This window comes from Chiloscyllium plagiosum, chromosome 26 (genome assembly GCF_004010195.1).
Source record: "Chiloscyllium plagiosum isolate BGI_BamShark_2017 chromosome 26, ASM401019v2, whole genome shotgun sequence".
Taxonomy (NCBI): domain Eukaryota; kingdom Metazoa; phylum Chordata; class Chondrichthyes; order Orectolobiformes; family Hemiscylliidae; genus Chiloscyllium; species Chiloscyllium plagiosum.
In genome coordinates, this window is record NC_057735.1 from 1,528,804 (window position 1) to 1,552,179 (window position 23,376).

The following is a 23,376-nucleotide window of genomic DNA, read 5'->3' on the forward strand; positions in this document are numbered from 1 at the left end:
GGGCAATAAACAATGACCCAGCCAACAACAGCCACATCCCATGTGTGAATAAAAATATTGCAAAATTATCTGATGGAGCGGTAAACCATGCAGCCCTCTGACCTTCTGCTGTGTGTTCAGCCAGGACTTTATGTTTACAAATCAAAATTACTGCCATCCTGTGCATGCACTTCTTCCTACCCAGCTTTGTATCTCTCCAGTTTGTCTCAAAAACCTGGCCACCCAACCTCCTTCGCTTAGGGAATACCTCCTGACCAGGGTCTGGGATCCAAGTTTCTCTTCTCCTGAGGCCAGCCTGCAGTTCCAGCAGTGTCCACTAATGAATTGTGGCACTATTGACTGCTCAAGCTCTCAGCCAATCAGACAGGCCAGCAGGCCTTGAAGACTGGACATCTTTTGCCACCGGGCGGTGTGGATCCCCAGTGGAGGGCTCTCTACGCGGGAGTCCTCCCCCTTTCTCTTGGGGATCTGGGGTGGAGGGTGCTACACGCAGCGGTTCCCTGCAATCGCAGATTGCGGTGGTTCACGGACCCCCAGCCCAACTGCTTGTTCTGTGGCGCTGTGGGGTCCGTGGACCACGTGTATATTGGGTGTGGGCGTTTGCACTTTCTTTTTGATTTTCTTAAAAACCTCCTCCTCTGCTTTTGGTTGCACTTCAGTCCCACGCTCCTAATCTTCGAGCACCCGGTACGGAGGAGGGAGGGCAGGTCTGAAGACCTCCTCGTGGGTCTGCTCCTGGGCCTGGCCAAACTGGCCATAAACAGGTCGAGGCAACGGGCCGTGGAAGGGGTCGTTAGGGCCGACTGCCTGCCCCTCTTCCACGGTTATGTTAGGGCCCGGGTGTCCTTGGAGAAGGAGCATGCGGTCTCCGCCAACACCCTGGAGTTGTTCAGGGAGAGGTGGGTGCTGCAGGGAGTGGAGTGCATTATTTCCCCGTCCAATTCTAATTTGATTTAGTCCCTACCCTCCCCTTCACTGTTTGATCACGCAGCACTGCCCTTTGATGTGAAGGGCACTGCTTGTCACTGGCCACTCGGGTGTTTCCTTTCTTCCTGGTGGTGGAAATTTGAATAAAGATTCGTGCACTTTGTGTCTCTCACTGTGTCTCACACCTGCACACACACACCATGGGTGCTGGGGAAAAATAAGCACTACCGCAGTTAGGCGGTAGTGTGGGGGTTAAATATTAAAAGAAAAAAAAAGAGCAGGAGTGTAAAAAAAAGAAAAAAAAAGACTGGACATCTCTCATGGAGGGTCAGACATGCCTCTGCTTAATTTGGCCACTGACAGCAGGCGGGCAGTTATTAAAGCTGGTTGGTTTGGAGCTGACTTTACTGATGGCTGGGTAAATTCTCTGTAAAATGCAGCTCCAAATGGCCTGGCTGGGCTCAGGATTCCCATCAGTGTGAATCAAATTTCCCCTACCAGAGGGAATACGATCATTCGGGAATGGGATCAAGACCTCCAATTCCCCTCCCGGTCGACCATTTTAAAGATTGGAGAACCTTCATCGGAGGGAGTTCAGGAAGATCTAGCCTATCATCCCAGAACTTTTCAACGGGTTGATATTCTCTCATAGAATTGGAAACAGCATTCTAGCTGAGGTCAACTTGCTGCATTATGAAGGATCGTGATAACTTCCTTGCTTTCATTCTCTATGCCTCAATTTATGAAGGTCATAGAATAGAATCATAGAATCCAGAGTGTGGAAGCAGACCATTCTGCCCATTGAGTCCACACCGACCCTCTGAAGAGCATCCCACCTAGACCCAATCCCTTTTCGATCCCTGTAACCCTGCATTCCCCTAGTCCACCTAGCCTGTATATCCTTGGACACTATGGGTAATTTAGCATGGCCAATCCACCCAACCCGCACATCTTTGGACTGTGGGAGGAAACCGGAGCACCCAGAGGAAGCCCATACAGACACGGGGAGAATGTGCAAACTCCACACAGATAGTTGCCCAAGGCTGGAATCGAACCTGGGTTCCTGGCGTTGGGGGAGCCAACGTACTGCTCCATGTGCCTTATTAATCACTTTCTCAGCCTGCTTTACCATTTTCAATGCTGTGCACACATATCCCCGAACCCCTTCGCTCCAGTACCCATTTAGAATGGTACCCTTTATTTGATATGGCCTCTCCTCATTCTTCCAACCAAAATTTTCACACTTCTCCATTGTTACATTTCATCCAACATGTGTTCTCCCATCCACCAACCTGCATATATCCTCTTGGGAGTCTATCATTATTCCTCCTCACAATCCACAACACTCCCAAATGTTTTGTCATTTCCAATTTATGACATTAACACAGGCAAGCAGCGTTCCAAATGCCAAGCCCTTGGCAATTCTGCGTAAATCAATCTCCAGTCTGAGAAACACTGATTCACCATTACAGTTCTCTGTTTCCCACTCGGTCAGTCTAATATCCTTGTTGCTTCTGGATCCCTATGGCCTTTAATTTTTCTAACCATCTTTAAGTGATGCTTTATGAGGAGGTCCTTGTACATAAATCACATCGACTCTCCTCTCTTTAACACATCCAAAGGCTCGATCAGATATGCTGTGGTTAACCACTCTTTATCAGACCCACTTAGCATCTCTGCTAATTTAGATTCAGTGTACAGCAGCAAGGAAATTATGCTAAATAATTATAAATCACTGGTTAACATGCCTCAGCTGGGGCAGTGGGTCCAATTCTGGGCACACACTTCCACAAGAAATGTCAAACCCAGAGGAATAGCGCAAGTGATGAGAGGCTTCAGTTACATTGAGAAACTGGAGATACATACCAATGCCTTTAATGGGAAGTTAAACAAACCAGCATGGACTGAATAGGCCAAATGGCCTGCAATAGGGCTAGGGTATCATGTGTCCCATGTAATCATAGGTAACACTGGTTTCCTTAGAGCATGGGAGATTTCATCGATGCGTTCAAAATTATTAAAAGTTTTGATAGAATAGATAAGGAGAAATTGTTTCCCTTGTCTAAAGCCTGGGAAAGCAGAGGACACAGATTTTAGATAATGGGCAGGGTGAGGATAAGCAGCTGGTAGTGATCTGGAACACACTGTTTGAAATGGAAACAGGATCAACAGGAGCTTTCAACAATGGATAGTTACCAAAGGGTTAACCAGTTGAAGAAACAGGATTTGCAGGTCTGCGGGGAAGCTTCAGGGGAGTGGGGCTGATGGGATTGCTCTTTCAAGGAACCAGCAGTTGTAGGATGGGATGGCCGGGCCTTCTGTGTTGTAACATTGCCATGAAACTTTCAGCTGTTGGGGTGATGAGGATAAGCCAGGAGCAGTTCGAGGCACACAGCACAATATAGTCATGCAAGGCAGAAGAGATCAATGCCACAACAGTGCAGTCATTGTGCCTGGAAATGACAACAGCAACTGACGTTGGACCTTCACACCAGTGACCTAACTGCAGCCAGTCCACATGCCTGGAAAGACAAGTTGAATTGGGATGTGTTGCAGGAACAGTGCTGTATTCATTCCACACTCTGAAGTGCTGTGTAAGCAGTGTTTTGGGAAAGCAGCATTTACCCACTTGCTTGTTCCACTCACTTCAGCAAGAGTTTTCCACACTGAAGGTGATTTAGTGTTTCAGTGAACAGGCTCAGTGTATCCTATTCCCAATTGACAATGATGAAGAGACTGTTGTAAAGTGTCAAATTTTCAAGCCATCACCAGGAGTGGGACAAAGAGCTGCTGAGTAAAACCAATCAAAACATGGCAATGCAAATAAATGGGAATAATGTTCTGTTTGGAAAAAAACAATACTCAATGTAAAATCTGAAAAGCATCAATTATAATTCCTATTCACTCTATGAAAATCAAATCACTCCATCTAAAAAAAAAACTAGCAAAATTGAGTTGACAATGTTCCCCAACTGATGGATTAAGGAGCTAGGAATACATGGTTCCTCATCCACAAATCTTTCATCCCCAACGGTCCCCTGGCAAAACACATCCCCTGGACCAGCAACTGACAACTCACAATAACTGGGAGGAAAGAACACCCTCTCTAACCCTATCAGTGCAGGCAAGTTTTGTTTTGAGCTGAAGGGTTGAGAGTTAAAGTCCCATTCCAGACATAAAAATCACATCCGGTAATCTAGTGCAGCGCTGAGGAAGTGCAGCACTATGGGAGGCTCTGGCTTTTGGATCAAACGTTAGACCGAGGTCCTGTCTGGTCTCTCAGGTGCATGGTAAAGATCCTAAACTTTACCCCTTCAAAAAAAAATGCATGGGAGTTATCCCTGAACAAAACTGCCCCCAATCAATATAATCAGGCATAGACTATGTAACCATTATCAAGTTGGTGTTTGTGCAGCCTTGCTGCTGTAAAATTACTCTACGTGAAATGTACTTTATTGGCTTCAAAGCACTTGGGGACATTCTGTCCCAGATATTCTGCAGCATAGAAGGAGGCCATTTTAGACTACAACTGGAAACATTATTCAGTTTCACTTGCAATTTCCATCCTTCTCTCCCTTTCCTTGACATAATTGTTTCCATTTATCAGGATTGGCCAATATCCACCGCAAACCCACTGACTCCCAACCTGTTTCCAAAACTGATCCCATTCCATTCTCCCAGTTTCTCCATCCCCATCACATCTGTTCTGAGAATGCATCAACATGATCCTTTCCCCATCCACCACCACCCACTCTCCCCCACAAGGCCACAGCTGTATCTGATCCAGCTTCTGCAGTTATAGGGTCATACTGCCCTCCCCAATTCCCCCTCCCTCCCAAATCAGACATAGGGTTTCCTTTATCCTCACTTTTCACCCACTAGTCTCCACTTTCAAAGGATCATCTGCACCATTACTGCCACCTTCAGCACAACATCGCCACCAAACCCATCCCCACTGTCAGTACTCCACAGGGACCATGCTCTCCATTATCCCCTGATCCACTCCTCCATCACTCCTTATACTTCCTCACTCTCCCCTGGTACCTCCCCATGCAATCACAGAAAGTGTAACTCCTGGCCATTGCCTTCCTCCTTCCTCACTGCCCAAGGGCCCAACACACCTTCCAGGTGAAGCAGTGATTCATTTGTACTCCTTTCAGTCTGGTCAACTGCTCACAATATGGTCTCCTTTACGTTGGCGAGAGCTAACACAGACTGGGTGACCAGTTTACAGAACACCTTCGCTCTATCCATAGGGATGACCCCAACCTTCCAGTTGCTCACCATTTCAATAAACCACCTTGCTCCAATGTTAATCTTTCCCTCCAAGGCCCTGCTACAGTGTTCCAGAACAAGCTGAAGGAGCAACACCTCATTTTCCACTTCGGGACAGTAGCTCAGTGGTTAGCACTGCTATCTCACAGTGCTAGGGACCCAGGTTCGATTCCAGCCCTGGGCAACAGTCTATGTGGAGTTTGCATATTCTCCCCATGTCCGTGTGGGTTTCCTCCCATAGCCCAAAGATGTGCAGGTTAGGTGGTTTGACCATGCCAAATTGCTCATACTGTCCAGGCATATGCAGGGTTCCAGGGGTAGAATAGAATGTGGGGGTGGGAGTGGGTCTGGATGGGATGCTTTTTGGAGGGATAGTGTAGACTCAATGGACCGAATAGCCTGCTTTGAGGCTGTAGATGATCCATAACCTTACAGCCTTAAGTCTCAAGCTTGAGTTCCACAACTTCATAGCAATGACTACATCATGTCTGTCCTACCTTTCCCTTACATTCTGTTCCCTACAAACTCGCTCACTCCCCACCCCCCGCCTTGTCACATTTACTTTGCTCTTAGTCGATGGACCCATTCTCTCCTCCTCTCACTTTAATTTATACCCATTTTACATTTTTCACCACCATTAACAATTCCTTTGTCTTTTTCACTAGGCTCTACACCATTTGCTCCGCCTCGGTCAGAAGTAAGGTTCTAACTCCTTTTGTTAACTCTGTTTCTCACTCATCACATACTGCCAGACCTGCTGAGTTTCTCCAGTGTTCTCTGCAATAGAGTCTGCACCAACTGTGAGAGAGGAAGGTGGTCAATTCCACACCCCAATCTCCTGAGGTTGTGAAGTACAATTCTTTCAAAACCTGCTACTGGCTGGTTTCCCATCAATGCCTCTTTCCATAAGTACTTAATAAGAGGTGAAGATTCTTGACCCATCAACCAGTGGCAACAGATTCTGATATGTTCCATCACTTGAATAAAATCCATTTCTTGAACATGATTGTACCAATCCTACTCTTTAGTAACCTGATCTTGGAAATGAAGTCAACCAGGATATAAGGAAGAACAGAATCTTCAATGAGAACAGGCCTTTGGATTGACTGATTCCCATTTCTTTCTGACAGGTATAGTCATCACTAAGATTATTTCACTCTCGTTGTAAAGTCAAGCACCACTCAGAGACTATGTGCTGTGTGAGAAGACACGTTCACACATTGTCCTTGTTTCAAATTCAACAAAACAGGTAGCAGCCATTCTCTGGGTCGCTTTTCAGGGCAATCAAAGTCAACCTGCCTGGTTTAAATTTAAACAAAGCTTGGCAGTTAACTGTCTGTCAATCATTTAAGTGCCATATTTTCCATGGCAACATCTCCAACAACCAGATTCCACTTGCCAACCAACATTCTCCTCTCATACAAATAAAAAAAGTTAATTTCTGTTAATGTGGTATTCTGGCAGTGTCCTGATGAGTACAAAACTAGATGCTTCACTAAAACCCAAAATCAAAAACATCCTCCATCTGTAATCGTCAATGCATTTCTCCACTCAGCTTCTGCTCACATCACAGAATCTCAAAACTCTTCGAACTTGTTCATTGATTCAATAGCAGAGAGCCAGAACCGGAAGTCAACACTTCCAACGTGGCTTTGCTACTGAGTTACAGCAAGTTAAAATACACTAGCATTGCTTCATAATCAAACATTGCAGAACTGTGTTTTTTCTTGACAACTGCCTCATAATTAACTGCGTATTGCTGAATTCTCACACACAAATGAATATTGAATTATTTTGCCTTTGTGCATCAACAGACCTCCATTGTGGGAAACGTCCATTGTCTTGAGTCTATCAACATTGAGTTCAGTGTACAATTTGACAATCCTTCTGCTTAATCTCTCCATACCCTTTAAAAAGGGAGTCACTGGTACACTGCCTCTGTTTATAATAGTTTGAAATCACTTCTGGTAAGAAATGAAGAATTGGTTTGAAAAGTTATCATAGGCTGGTCTTCCTCTCAGACAAGGAACCGCATGTGTCACTTCCTGACTTAATTATTCCAACCATATCATGTCCTCCTATTCCCACAGTATTTTTATCTTCATAGATTACATGCAGTTATGGTTTAGGGCTGCAGGCCAGAGTGAGAGAAATGTGTCAATAGTAAGACAGACTGGTTAGAAGATTCATCACCATTAGCGATGGTACAATAACTCACCAAGGCTCCTCCAACAGCACCTTCCAAACCTATAACCTCTACCATCTAGAAGAACAAGGACAACAGAGACATGGGAACACCACCACCTGCAAGTTCCCCTCTGTGGCACTTACCATCCTGACTTGGAAATATATCACTGCTCCTTCACTGTCCATGGGCCAAAATCTTGAAATTCCCTCCTTCACAGCATTGTGCACATGAGCTGCACATGGTTCAAGTGGTAGTTGACTACAATATTCTCAGTAAATGAGAATGGACAATAAATGCTGGCTCAGCCAATGACATCCGCGTCGGTTCATGACTCACCAGCCCAGCAAAGGCATGCTTGGTTAGCTCAGGGTGGCACAGAATCACACAGACTGGGTAAAGTCCCACTTTCCACCTCATTCTGCACGGAGTCAGCTCCTCCAGTTGTTCTCAAAGTCAATGGGTTCAGAACATGCCAACAGCATACAATAGTATGGGCCAAGTGCTTGAAAATAAAATATGAGATAGGTGTTTGACGACCAGCATAGGCACAATGGGCAAAAGGGTCTCTTTCTGTGTTGTAAAACATTATGACTCTTAAAAAGGACAAAACCAATCCAGACAGTGATGTCACTGTCCTGCTACGTTTGTGTTAAATGATGCAAGTACAGGATTTGTTTGTGATGGGTATCCCTGTGAATAAGAGGAACAGGATTTCTCTGACCAATATTTGCCTCTCCTCAGCTTCTGTTCTTCAAACAGATGATTGGCTAATTCTCACATTACTGTTTGTGGGATCTTGCTTTGTGCTAACGGGTTGTTACATAGAACATAGAACATAGAACATAGAAGAATACAGCGCAGTACAGGCCCTTTCACATTACTGTTTGTGGGATCTTGCTTTGTGCTAACGGGTTGTTACATTTCTCCACTGCAAGAGAATTCCATTTCAGAAGATGCTCCATCAGCTACAAAGTGCCTTGGTTCATCTGAGGATGAGAAAGGTGGGATAGGATAAAAATCAAAGTGTTTCTTTTCAGTATTAGGAAGTTAGACAACGGGGAGTGAGAGATTCAAAAACATGTCAATCAGACTGAGAAGGGATGTATGAAATTTCACTGCTTTGAAGTCTGGGGAAATATGTTAGAAGATGTTTTGAACACATGGGAAAAAGGAAGAATGAATAAATCTGTAAACTCCAAACTGAAAAGCACAGTAAGATTTCGCAGCAGTACAGAGCACCATTGACCAGCTAAACAAGAACATTCACCAAAGATTGAGAGATTGGAGATTGAAGACTGGAAAAGAGAAGCAAATTTTAAAAATGAATTGAAAGGAAGGGTCAATGCAGAGAGATTGGAATTCAGATTCTCAATGACTCTCTAGCAAGAATCTCAAAATAGCATTAAGTGAGGGAAGTTTTTCATGCAGAGTGTGGCAGGAGCCTGAAACGTGCTGTCAGAAGAGCTGGTGGAAGCACGCACCTTGGTGACGTTTCAGAGGCTTCTGGAATAAGGCCTGAAAGTTTGTTTTTTTTTTGGTTTAGTTGTGGCATGATGATTGGCACAGGCTTGACAGGCCGAAAGGCCTGTTCTTATGCTGTACTTCTCTTTTGTTCTTTTAAGCATCGAATAGTTTCTGGCCCATCAGATTTAAGCAACTTCCTCTTCTTAAATCAACAAGACCTTTTTTTAGTTTTCAACCTACATAGAGGAAGTTGCACTCAGTGATAATCAGCAGTACGGCAAAACAGGCAGCTGGGGGAAAGAAATCAGTTTTTCAAAGATTTAGCACGGTGGCAGGTGCACATCACCCAAGTAAGAAAACACACCAGTGACTGGAGAGTTTGAACCCAATATCTGCACACAAAGAAATTAACACTTTCAGTATGACAAAGATACCTCCAGATTTTTGAGGGGGTGAGGCTGAGGGAGACTGGGTGTTGCACAGTGTCTCAGTTAAGTCAGCACAAACATTACAGCGACATGTCACAGAGAGCCAGGGACAATGAGTAAAATTCCAATTCCTGCTCCCAGTCAATGTCAGATTTCTCAGTTTCCAATTCTAACAAATCTTGAATAGCAACATGCTTAAGAACACCTCCAATTTCTTGGAATTCTAACAGAACAAACAAGCAGTTCTGTAACGCAAGGACAAAGAGTCTCTTGGATGTTAGGATCTGGGCTACATACAAAACATTTCCTGGTGTGAACACTGTTGAATTCCGGATCAAATTGGGAATGAAGTGTTACTCTATTCTGTCAGATTTCTACTTGGTACCACCCCCATCCCCAGCCCTGCCAGACCTGAAACTTTTCAAAATCTCAATGCTGCTCTAAAGCAGCTCTCCCTGTTTGCAATAGCTTCCCCATCGATAACCTTGCCTCAGCTGCTTGGGCCTAAACCTGTAAACTGTCTTCTCAAAAGCTCTCTGCCTCCTCCTATAAAACTCTTCAGTCACCCGTCTTGATGTCTCCTCATGTGGCTCACTATCAGATTTTATTTGACAATCGTTCCTGTGAAACACCATGGAACATTTTACAACCTTAAAAATGCTACGTAAATGTAGTTGTTGCAGAAGCAAGTTTGAGGGAAATTGTTCAGCATAGAGAAATAAAGAATGATTTGTATTTATATAGCACCTTACAACATTACTGGAGGGCTCAAAAATGTTTTACAGTCAACAACACACTTTGCAAACGTAGCCACTATTACAAAAAGGAAATAAGGCATCAAGTTCCATTTATCCAGTTCCCACAAACAAGTGATGTGAGAAACAGATCACATTTTGTCACTTGTTTGAGGGATAAATATTGACCGGGACACTAAGGATAACCCCCCTGCTCATCTACAGATTGTGCCATATTTCCTCCAATATAAAGTACCTTACTAAAAGGTGCTTACTGTGGGGCAGCACGGTGGCTCTGTGGTTAGTACTGCTGCCTCACAGTGCCAGGGACCCAGGTTCAATTCCAGCCTCGGGTGACTCTCTGTGTGGAGTTTGCACGTTCTCCGAGTGTCTGTGTGGGTTTCCTCCGGGTGCTCCGGTTTCCTCCCACTGTCCAAAGATGTGCAGGCCAGGCGAATTGGCCATGCTACATTGCCCATAGTGTTAGGTGCATTAGTTAGAGGGAGATGGGTCTGGGTGGGTTTCTCTTCGGTGGGTCAGGTGGACTTGTTGGGCCGAAGGGCCTGTTTCCACACTGGAGGGAATCTAATCAAATTAATCAGGAATCTAATCAAACAGATGAGGCTGCACTATTTAATCTCATCCAAAATGTGGCATCTCCAGCAGTCCAGCAGTGCTATACTGGAGCATCAATACTAACTTTCCCAACATAACAAATGAGTACAACAGAGGAAGACGTATAGCATTCTGTCCCACGTGGCTTTCAGCTCACTCCATTCACAGATATCCATTTTAATGACTAAACATTTTTGAGGACATGACTCAGGTACATCAATGTCTCTAAATGATTTTCCAATCGACACGCTGTTCCAATAAAACTCTGCAGTCGGAGTTATGCCCCCAAAGCTTAACAAGGCATTATCCACATCAGCATCTCATACTGCAAACACAGGAACTGTTACATGTGGAAAATGGAAACATGTTGCACTGATGCAGCAGGGTGCGTTCCCAAAGGTTTAAGCCTGTGCTGTCCCTGTCCTCTGAGTGTTTGATGGGTATATGGGATATGCAACCGTTTAACTTTATGCAAAATACAATTGCGTTCAAGAACTTTAATCATCATTTCAGAAAACAAATTACAGCTAAGTGCAATGACTACAAAAATTAATATCACAAATGTTACCCCTGAACATTGGGAGGGACACTAAGGAGCTGACTCAGTGCCAATAGGCAAATCCTACCCTTCTCCTGGCTTAATGCAAAGTGGGAACTTTCCCTCTGTAATATGATCCCTACCTTTGATTTCCTATCCCCAGTTCTTAAAATAAGAATGTGAACTAACGGAACAAAACAGAGACTCACCTTTATTTGGTGTCGTTCACAAACTCAGGATTTCCCCAAGTGCTTTACAGCAAATGAGGTACTTTTTGAAGGTGTAGTGCGTGCTGCAGGAAGTTTATGCACTGCAGGATTACACAAGCAGCAATGTGATCATGACCAGATTGGTTCACAGACAGTCTTCGGTAGAGGGGAAGGGTGACGCAGTGTGCAGTGCAAATTCTAATTTCCAACCTTCACTGCAACTGTGTGGCCTGAATGATACAGAACCAGGCCCCTTCCTGATCTGGTCCTTGGTCTGTGCTTCATTAGCTGTCTAAGGATGGAGAGTTCATGGCTCTCCATAACCAATCCCAAGTGAATGCTCTACACATGGCAGCTATTCCACGGGCTTCACATTAGCTAGTCAACTGTGGAAGACATCGCAGGTTACTCCACTCCTCCAATTCCTCAATATTGAGACATAGCCTTCCCCAGCCAAAGTCTCTGGATATTGAGAAAAAGTGGGAATCCTACAGGAAGCAGCAAACTGTGGATTGAAGTCCCACTCCAGAGGCCCAAGTAAAGAAACCAGACTAACACATCCAGTGGATTGCTGGCTTTTAGATGAGATAACCGAACAATGCTCCATTTTCCCTTTTAGATTGACTTGAAGTATGCAATGGTTCCATGTTAGTTCTCCCCAGGATCTTGGACAATATTTGTGACTGAACCAACATCACAGACAGCAGATTATCTTGATCATGTACTTTAGTTCTGTGGGATCCTGCTGCGCACAAAAGTGGCTGCCCATTTCCTACAACAGCAACTGCATTTCATAAGTCCTTCATTGGCTGTAAAGCACTTGGGTGAGCTTTGAAAGGTGCTATATAAATGTAAGTGATTGCTTCCACACTTAGCCGAGCCTTACTGTTGCTCTGTTTTACAGTTCAGACCATCATAAAACAATTACCTTCTTAATTCCTTTCTCCTTGAGCTGTAAAGAGGAACAATTTCAGCACTGTCTCAGTCTACATTTCACTCCAGTGTTACTCAGTTACTCCTAAACCTTGCAATGGCTGTAACAGAGAGATTGGCTGGGTGTAACTGGTGGGACTGTGAATGAAGAGGGGGCAAGCTCTTTCCTGTGACTCCTTCTTAAATGAATTGCTGCTGGCTGCTTTTCACAAGGTCATGGGAAGCTTTTAAATGATCAAATTACTCAGCACTTTCCCTCTCTTCAAAACAAATGCTACCCCATTCCAACCCCCCCACCCCCCAACAGACACACACACACAAACACAAAGCCCCACCCCACACACAGACACAGACACAGATACACATTCACACAGACAGATACTACACACACACAGACACAGATACCCCACACACAGATACTCACACACAAAGACACTGACAGATACATACACACAGATGCTCACACACACACATACTCACACACAAAGACACAGACAGATACTCACACAGACACACAGGAAAATTTGACCGTTCCTGGTGTTAACTCTCTGCGTCGAGGTGACAAATCAGACCAACCCCCTCCTCCAAAAATAAACCCGGAAAAGCTGCTGCCGGCGCTGGTTTGGCTGCTGAGGGTGGGTTTGTTTTGGTGGAAGTTTGTTTGGAACTCCGCCCTGAGGCGGAGATACTGAGACTGTCCCCAGTCTGTGTGTCACTCACCCTGGGAGGGCAGGGACAGGGACAGGGGGTAAACGGGCCCGCCGCAGGGAGAGCTCTCCCCAAACCCCCAGCAACTCCCGTGTCCCGGGACAGTGACATTTCCATAACACAACTCCGCCTATACTCCCACTGGAGAAATGAACAGACTGCTCATACCCCCATTGCTGTCCCTGCATTCCCCACCCACCCCTCCAACACTTCCCCAGGGGGGACACTGCCCGCTCCCTCAGAGCTGACCCTCCGACAGTGCGGTGCTCTATCACTCTGGGAGGGTCAGCCTGAACTTTGTGTTTATGCCCAAAAGGAAGAAGAAACGGACTAAGGAAAGGGCATGATAACCTGGACTGACAAGAGAAATTAGGGACAACATAAAAGCAAAAGTATACAATGTGGTGAAGATTAGTGGGAAGTCAGAAGATTAGGAAGTCTTTGAAAACCTGCAAAGGATAACTAAAATAGCAATAAGGGTGGTCAGAACATGAAACATGAGAGTTGGTTAGCTAGTAATGTAAAAGGAGATAAATATCTAAAAGGTCAGACAGAGGCAAGAGTAGACACTGGACCACTGGAAATGAGTGATAATAAGGAACAAAGAAATGGTGGGTGAACTGAAAAAGGTACTTTGCATCAGTCTCCATAGTGGAAGATTCCAGTAGCATACCAGAACTTCAAGAGAGTCAGGGGCCAGAGGTGAGTGTAGTGGTCATCACTAAGAAGAAGGTGCAGGGGAAGCTGAAAGGTGTGAATAAGTCACCCAGACCTGATGGACTACACACCAGAATTCTCAAGGAGATAGCCGAGAGGATTGTAGAGATATTGGTCATGATCTTTCAGGATTCATTGGAGTCAGAGGCCTGGAAAATGGCCCTGTCTAAGAAAGGAGAGAGGCAGAAGACAGGAGACTGTAGGCCAGTTAGCCTGACCTCAGCCATTATTAAAATTGTAGAGTCCATTATTAAGGATGAGATTTACAGAGTACATGGAAGTTCATGGTAAAATAGAATGGAGTCAGAACAGTTTCATCAAGGGGAGATCATGCCAGACAAATCTGTTCGAATTCTTTGAGGAGGTAACAAGCAGGTTAGACAAAGGAGAGCAGGGGATGTGACCTATTTGCATTTCCACAAGGCCTTTGACAAGGTGCTGCACTGGAGGCAGCTAAATAAGATAAGAGCCCATGGTGTTAGGGATTGGCTGACTGGCAGAAGGCAGACAGTGCGGATAAAGGAGTCTTTTTCAGGATGGCAACCGGTGACCAGTAGAGTTGCACAGGGGTCAGTGTTGGGACCAAAGCTGTTCACGTTATATATTAATGATCTGGATGAAGGAACTGATGGCATTACTGCTATTTTGCAGATGACACACAGATAGGCTTTGACAGATGAGGAGAGTGGGCAAAGAAGTGGCAGATAGAATACAATGTGGAAAAGTATGAGAGCATGAACTTTGGTAGGAGGAATAGAGGTGAAGACTGTTTTCTAAATGGGCAAAGGCTTCAGAAATCTGAAGCACCAAGGGACTTGGGAGTCTTAGTTCAGGATTCTGTTCAGGTTAACATGCAGGTCCAGTTGGCAGTTAGGAAGGCAAATCAATGCTAGCATTCATTCCAAGGGGGCTAGAATACAAGGGCAGAAATGTACTGCTGAGGCTGTATAATTTTCTGGTCAGACTACGTTTGGAACATCGTGAGCAGTTTTGGACTCTGTATCGAAGGAAGAATGTGCTGGTGAAGAGCTTGTCATATGAGGAGCGGTTGAGGACTCTGGGTCCCTGCACTCAATGGAGTTTATAAGGATGAGAGGGATCTCATTGAACCTCACAGAATACTGAGAGGCCTGGATAGAGTGGACATGGAGAAGATGTTTCCACCAGTAGGAGAGACTAGGACCAAACGGCACAGCCTCAGAGTGAAGGATGACCCTTCAGAAACATGACTGCAGGGATGGTGCAGGAGGGAGGGTTTCAGGTACATGGATAATTGGGGCCCATTCTGAGGAAGGTGGGACCTCTACAAACAAGACAGACTTCACTTGAACCAGAGGGGTATCCTGGGTGGGAAATTTGCTGGTGCTATTCAAGTGGGATTAAACTAGCTCAGCAGGGGAATGGGGACCAGAGGTGTAGTTCCAGTGCACAGGAGGATGAGAGTCGGGAGGGCATGGACAGGATTTCATGATCACAGGAATATGCTGGCAGACAGCAAGCTGGTTTGAAGTGTGTCTACTTCAATGCCAGAAGTATCCGAAATAAGGTAGGTGAGCTTGCAGCATGGACAGGTACCTGGGACTTCGATGTTATGGCCATTTCGGAGACATGGATAGAGCAAGGTGAGGAATGGATGTTGCAGGTTCCAAGGTTTAGATCTTTCATTAAGATCAGGGAAGACGGTAAAAGAGGGGGAGGTGTGGCCTTGTTCGTCAAGAATAGTATAATGGCGGTTGAGAGAACTTTTGATGAGGACTCGTCTACTGAGGTAGTGTGGGCTGAGGTTAGAAACAAGAGAGGAGAGGTCACACTGCTTGGAGATTTTTATAGGCCTCTGCAGAATTCCAGGGATGTGGAGGAGAGGATTGGCAAATCGATTCTGGGTAGGAGTGAAAGGAACAGGGTGAATATTATGGGGGACTTTAACTTCCCCAACGTTGACTGGAAATGCTATAACTCTAGTACGTCGGATGGATCAATTTTTGTCCAATGTGTACAGGAGGGTTTCCTGATACAGTATGTCGAAGGGCCGACAAGAGGGGAGGCCACACTGGATCTGGTGCTTGGTAATGAACCAGGCCAGGTATTTGATTTAGTGGTAGGTGAGCACTTTGGAGAGAGTGACCATAATTCAGTTACATTTAGCTTAGCAATGGAAAGAGATAGGTACATGCCACAGGGCAAGAAGGACAATTATGTGATTAGGCAAGACTTAGGATGCATAGAATGGGGTAGCAAAATGCAGGGGATGGGGACAATCAAAATGTGGAGCTGGTTTAAGGAATAGATATTGTGAGTCCTTGATAGGTATGTCCCTGCCAGTGAAAGGGAACCATGGTTTACTACAGAAATTGCATCTCTTGTTAAGCGGAAGAAGGAGACCTATGTGACAATGAGACGAGACAATGAGGCAATGGAGAGTTACTGATCAGCTGGGAAGGATTTAAAGAGAGAGTTAAGAAGAGCAAAGAGAGGACACGAGCAGTCTTTAGCAAATAGAATAAAGGAGAAGCCTAAAGCTTTCTATAGCTATGTGAGGAATAAAAGGATGACTAGGGTAGGAATAGAGCCAGTCAAAGACAGAAGTGGGAAGTTGTGTGTGGACCCTGTGGAGATCAGAGAGGTGCTAAATGAATATTTCTCATTGGTTTTCACTCAGGGAAAGGAGCCTATTGTAGAGGAGAAGACTGAGATACAAGATATTCGACTAGAAAGGATTGAGGTTAGTAAAGAAGAGGTGTTATCAATTCTAGAAGGAGTGAAAGTAGACAAGTCCCCTGGGCCAGATGGAATTTATCCAAGGATTTTCTGGGAGGAGGAGTTGGAGCCTTTAGCTTTGATATTTGAGTCGTCATTGTCTGCAGGTACAGTACTAGAGGACTGGAGGATTGCAGATGTTGTGCCCATGTTCAAGAAGGGCAGTAGAGATGACCCAGGTAATTATAGATCAGTGAGCCTTACGTCTATCGTAGGAAAAGTTTTGGAAAGGATTTTAAGAGATAGGATTTATAATCATCTAGCAAGCAACAATTTGATTGCAGATAGGCAACATGGTTTTGTCAAAGGCAGGTCATGTCTCACAAACCTCTAAGTTTTTTTGAGAAGGTGACCAAGTGTGTGGATGAGGGTACGGCAGTTGACGTGGTATACATGGGCTTCAGTAAAGTCTTTGATAAGGTTCCACATGGTAGGCTGTTGGAGAAAATGCAGAGGCATGGGATTGAGGGTGATTTAGCAGTTTGGATTAGAAACTGGCTTTCTGTAAGAAGGCAGCAAGTGGTAGTTGATGGAAAATATTCAGCCTGGAGTCTGGTTACTAGTGGTGTGCCACAGGGATCTGTTTTGGGATGAGTGCTCTTTGTCATTTTATAAATGACTTAGACGTGGGTATAGGTGGATAGGTTAGTAAGTTTGCAGATGACACTAAAGTTGGTGGAGTAGTGGACAGTGTAGAAGAATGTTACAGGTTGCAGGGGAACTTGGATAAACTGCAGAATTGGGCTGAGAGTGGCAAATGGAGTTCAATGCAGATAAATGTGAGGTGATGCACTTTGGGAAGAATAACAGGAAGGCAGAATACTGGATCAATGGAAAGATTCTTGGTAGTGTGGATGTGCAGAGGGATCTTGGCGTCCATGTACATAGATCCCTGAAAGTTGCCACCCGGGTTGATAGTGCTGTTAAGAAGGCATATGGTGTGTTAGGTTTCATTGGAAGAGGGATTGAGTTCCGGAGCCACAATATCATGCTGCAACTATACAAAACGCTGGTGTGGCCACACTTAGAATATTGTATACAGTTCTGGTCGCCCCATTACAGGAAGGATGTGGAAGCATTGGAAAAGGTGCAGAGGAGATTTACAGGATGTTGCCTAGAGGAAGTTGTTATGAGGAAAGGCTAAGAGACTTGAGTCCTTTCACATTGGAGAAAAAAAGGCTAAGAGGGGATTTAATAGAGACATACAGGATGATCAGAAGATTAGATAGGGTAGACAGTGAAAGTCTTTTCCCTAGGATGATGACGTCAGCTTGTACGAGGGGGCATAACTACAAATTGAGGGGTGATAGATTTAAGACAGATGTCAGAGGCAGATTCTTTACTCAGAGAGTGGTAAGGGTGTGAAATGCCCTACCTGCTAATGTAGTTAACTCAGCCATATTAGGGAGATTTAAACAATCCTTGGATAAGCACATGGATGATGATGGGATAGTGTAGGGGGATGGGCTTAGATTAGTTCACAGGTTGGCACAACATTGAGGGCCAAAGGGCCTGTTCTGCACTGTATTATTCTATGTTCTAGAACGGAGATAAGGAGGAATTTCTTCGGCAATACCGTGGTAAATCAATGGAACTCATTGCCACAGAGAGTTGTTGAAACCAAGTCATTGAGTGTACTTAAGACAGAGGTTCTTCATTAGTAAAGGGATCAAAGGTTATGGGGAGAAGGCAGGAGAATGGGGTTCTGAAATTTCTTTTATTCACTCATGGGGCTCACTGGCTGGCCAGCATTTATTGCCCATCGCTAGTTGCCCTTGAGAAGGTGGCTTCTTGAAGTCCACATACTATAAGTTAACCCACAATGTCCTTAGGGAGAGAATTCCAGGATTTTTCCCAAGTGACAATAAAGGAACGGTGATACCAGTCATGATTGAATGGTGGAGCAGACCTGATGGGTCGATTGGCCTAAATCTGTTCTTACATCTGCTGGTGTTATGATGTGCTTTTGCTTGTGACTGTGAAGTAAAAGTGTTAGCCACTAACCCACAGCTGCATGTGAACATCAAACCAGCCTTATGATTAGAACCATGAAATTCTGGCTGGCATTTCAGAGTAGTAAACAGGAATGGAGTTAAATATAGACTGAAAGAATCCTCCATGATCAAACACCAACAACTAAATCCATCCTCTTCAAGGTTGTTCCTCATCATTCAAACGATACAAACTGAGAATCTTCAAATTCCCTGAGCTAAAAGTTTATGAAATCCTCACATATCCAGAAAAAATATTCCTCTTTCAACATTTTCCAACAGTCAATATTAGCTGGTGACTCAGCCTCTTACTACTTCCAACAACAAAAGCAGAATTTACATTTATGTAACACCTTTAACATTGCAAATAATCTCAAGGTGTCTCTCAGGAGGACTACCGAGCCACGCAAGGAGATATTACAGCAGGCAACAAAGCTTATTGCTCAAACATTTCAAGCACCTGAAACAGCTGAGAAGTGGCAAGTTTTGGAAGGAAATTCCAGAGCTTTGGGGTTAGGCAACCAAAGGCATGACCACCAACGGCAACGTGATTAAAATTGGGGGAACCCAAGAGGCCAGAATTCAAGGGGCACATGGATCTTGGAAGGTCCTGGAGCTTGAGGAGATTATGTAGAAGGTTGAGGACAAGTAGTCTTTGAAAACAGATGAAGTTTTTAAAAATCAGAACATTGACAGTGAGTGAAGGGCAATTGGGATCTCCTGGAATTTAGGACATTGCACAGATTATAGAAAGGCATCTGGATGAGTATATGATTAGGATAGTTTTGGAGGGATATGGGCCAAATGCTTGTAAATGGGACTAGATTAATCTAGGATATCTAGTCGGCATGGACGAGTTGGACCAAAGAGTCTGTTTCCATGCTGTACATCTCTATAACTGTAAGACCCAGCCTCTCACCCACTGTAAATGAGTCAGTGCGTCCAGTCATCACAGAAACATTTCTGCTGAGATTCAGTGTAGAGATGGGCCAAGTTATTCCCACAGTAACAGAAGCAGAGTTGGAACATGAGATAGGGAACAGTTGCAGGATTTGATACTGAGAACTCAATGAGAATTCCATACGTCCGCCTGAACTCCACTATCATTGGATAACTCCTGTATCCCTCTGTTCCCCCAGATTGGAGGTTTGCTGCTTAAATGAACGCTGTTTTCCAACCACAATGACACATTCTCAGGACATCCTACTGGGTGCCTGTGCTCCCATCCTACCAAGCCTGACGAGACACCCACACAAAGAGGTGCAAAGCTGCACGTATCTTACAGTCATAGATCATACAGCACAGAAACAGACCCCTCAGGCCAATTGTTCATGCCGACATTAATCCTAAACTAAACCAATCCTACCTGCCTGCTCCTGGCCCAGAAGCTTCCAAACACATTTTTTTTAAATGTACTTATTTAAATGTCAACTCATAACCACCGCTTTCTCTGGAAGCTCAGTCCACACATGAACCACTCTATGTAAAAAAAAAATTGCCACCCATTGTCTTTTGAAATCTCCCTCATCTCACCTTAAAATTATGCCCCTAGTCTGAAAGACACCTGCCATTTACCTTGTCTATACCCTCATGATTTTATATACCTCTATAAGGTCACCCCTCAACCTCCTACACTCCAGTGAAAAAAGTCCCAGCCTATCCAGCCTCTGCTTATAACTCAAACCTTCGACTCCCAGCAACATCCTGGAAAATCTCTATTGAACCCTCTCCAGTTTCATAATATCCTGCCAGGGTGACCAGAATTGGACACAGTTCTCCAGAAGAGGACTCAACAACATCTTGTACAACATCAACATAACATCCCAAGTCCTGTATTGAAAAGCTTTGAACAATGAAAGTAAGCATGCTAAACACTTTCTTAACCATCCTGTCTACCTGTGATACAAACTTCAAAGAATTATGTACCTGAACCCCTAGGTCTCTCTGTTCTACCCATTACCCAGGGCCCTACTTTTAATTGTATAAGTCCTGCCCTTGTTTGTTTTACCAAAATGCAACACCTTGCATTTATCCAAATTAAACTCCATCTGCCAATCTTGGCCCATTGACCCAATTGATCAAGATTTCTTTGTAATCTTAGATAACCTTCTTCACAGTCCACTATACCAGCAATGTTGGTATGCCTTCTATATTCTCATTCAAATCATTTATATAAATAACTAAGTGGGCGCAGTGTTGATCCCTGTTGAACAGGAATTGGTTTAACTCAGTTGGCTGGATTGTTGGTTTACCGAGCAGTGTGATGCCAACAGCGTGGGTACAATTCCCATCACCAGTTTGAGGTTACCATGAAGGAATCTCCTTCTCAAACTCTTCCTTGCCAGAGGTTTGGTGTCCCGAAGGTTAAATCACCACCATTCACTTCTCTCTAATGAGACAGCAGCCCCTATGGTCTAGTAAGACTTTGGCGATACAACAGCCCTGTGGAACACCACTGGTCACATGTCTCCAGTCCGAAAAACAACCTCTGCCTCCTGGCGTTAAGCCAATTTTGTATCCAATTGGTAAGATCACCCTAAATCCCATATGATCTAACTTTACTAATCATTCCTTACCTCTCCAAATGCATACAAATCCTATCTTTCAGAATCACTTCCAACAGCTTACCCACCATGGAATTTAGTCCATAGTTCCCAGGCCTCTCCTTACACCCTTCTTAAACAAAAGGTACAACATTAGACACTCTCCAGTCATCTGTCGCCTCACCCATAATTATACATGATCCAAGTATTTCTGCAAGACACCTGCAATTTCCTCGCTAACTTCCCGCAACATACTGGGATACAGTAGATCAACTCCCAGAGATTTATCCACCCTTATGTTTGCTAAGACCTCCAGCACTTCCTTTTCCATAGTGTGAACTGTTTTCAAAACATCAATATCTATTTTGTCAAGTTCTCTAGCCTCTATATTTTTCTCCACAGTAAAAGCTGATGCAAAATATTCATTTAATATCTCTCCCATCTCCTGAGTTTCAACACAAAGACGACCTCTCTGATCTTTAAAGGGCCCTACTCTCTCTGTAGTTGTTCCCTCGCTTTTAATGTACTTGTAGAATCTCTTTGGATTATCCTTAACTTTATCTGCCAAGGCTATCTCAGATCCTCACTTTGCCTTCCTGATCTCCCTCTGAAAAATGCACCTACACTCTTTATATTGTTCAAGTGATTCATTTGAACCCATTTTTATTATATGATTCTTTTTTTATTCTTGACTAAAACCTCAACATCTTTTTAACACGGTGGTCATTCACTAAAACTATTTTTAGTGAGTATTTTCTTGAACAATGAAACTAAAGTTTATTACATAAAAGGATAACAATAAAACAAAACAAGCTATCTAAATGTAGAAGTCAGTTGAAAGATCTTTAAACATGCAGTTAATGAAAGTTACATCTATTCCCACACCAGCACTTTAGTTTCACATCCAGAGAATTTACTACCTCCATCTGAAATCTTTAAATCCAACTCCAATGATTATTCTCATTCTTTCCCGTGAATTGTCAAGTCTTCTGACATGGGTGGCACTGCAGCCTCACAGTGCCAGGGACCCAGGTTCAATTCCCACCTCAGGCAATTGTCTGTGTGGAGTTTGCACATTCTCCCCGTGTCTGCGTGGGTTTCCTCCGGGTGCTCCGGTTTCCTCCCACAGTCCAAAAATGTGCAGGTTAGGTGAATTGGCCGTGCTAAATTGCCCGTAGTGTTAGGTGAAAGGGTAAATGTAGGGGAATGGGTCTGGGTGGGTTGCGCTTCGGTTGGTCGGTGTGGACTCGTTGGGCCGAAGGGCCTGTTTCCACACTGTAAGTAATCTAATGACTGAGAGCTTAGACTTTCTCAGCTTTTTAATAACCTGCCCATTTCTAACTGAACAGTCATGCTCTGGAAATTGCACAAACCAAGAATCCCCACACCGGGAGTTCCTACACCAGGCAGGGCATTGTCAGGGGAAATGAGGCTGAGATGGTGTTTGCTACTAATACTGCACAACCCCGCCCCCTTCCTAATGGGGCTCTGGATTCCCATAACACCAGTAAGCTGAGAAAACCAGACTTGGCACAATCAAATCTTCAGACTGCATTGGTCACATCTACTCAGTTGCTCTTTCCCTGTTGGTGCTTTTACTCTGAATTTTGGTGGAATTTACATTTGTATAGCACCATCACAATTTGAGTTCATCACAAAGAGCTCTTTAAACAATCATCTCTTATAATGTAATCAATGCAGAAGCCAATTTGCACACATCAAGTTCCCTCAATCATCAGGGTGATAATGATGCTATCATCTTTTTTTTAATGTTGATCAGGGGATAAATATTGGCCAAGACACCAAGAATTGCTCCCCTGATCTTACTCCAAATTGTGCTGTGGGATCTTCACATTCACCCAAGGGAAAATGAGGCCTCAGCATTATGTCTCGTCTGAAAACAGCACCAGCGACAGCATTGCACTCTCTCAGTACCACACAGGCGGTGCGAGCCTACATAGAACATAAAACATAGAACATTACAGCGCAGTACAGGCCCTTTGGCCCTCAATGTTGCGCCGCCCTGTCATATCAATCTGAAGACCATCCCACCTACACTATTCCATGTACATCCATATGCCTGTCCAATGACGACTTAAATGCACTTAAACTTGGCGAATCTACTACCATTGCAGGCAAAGCATTCCATACCCTTACTACTCTCTGAGTAAAGAAACTACCTCTGACATCTGTCTTATACCTAGCTTCCCTCACTTTAAAGCTGTGTGCCCTCGTGTTTGCCATCCCCATACTTGGAAAAAGGCTCTCCCTGTCCACCCTATCTAACCCTCTGATTATCATGTATGTCTCTATTAAGTCACCTCTCAACCTTCTCTCTAACGAGAACAG

General features: G+C 44.3%; 1 protein-coding gene across 4 annotated transcripts in view; it reads right to left on the bottom strand.

The window, feature by feature from the left end:
* LOC122563014 (transcription factor EB-like) overlaps nucleotides 1-12,940 on the bottom strand; it is a 62,087-nt gene extending 49,147 nt beyond the window's left edge. For 2 of the 4 annotated variants that reach the window (XM_043716318.1, XM_043716317.1), the window contains exon 1: nucleotides 12,818-12,890. The gene's annotated coding sequence lies outside the window, so the exon portion shown is untranslated. Of the gene's footprint in view, nucleotides 1-11,378; nucleotides 11,395-12,817 lie in introns of those variants that run through there. The other 2 variants (XM_043716319.1, XM_043716316.1) reach the window with 2 other exon arrangements.
* Between the last annotated feature and the right edge of the window lie 10,436 nt (nucleotides 12,941-23,376).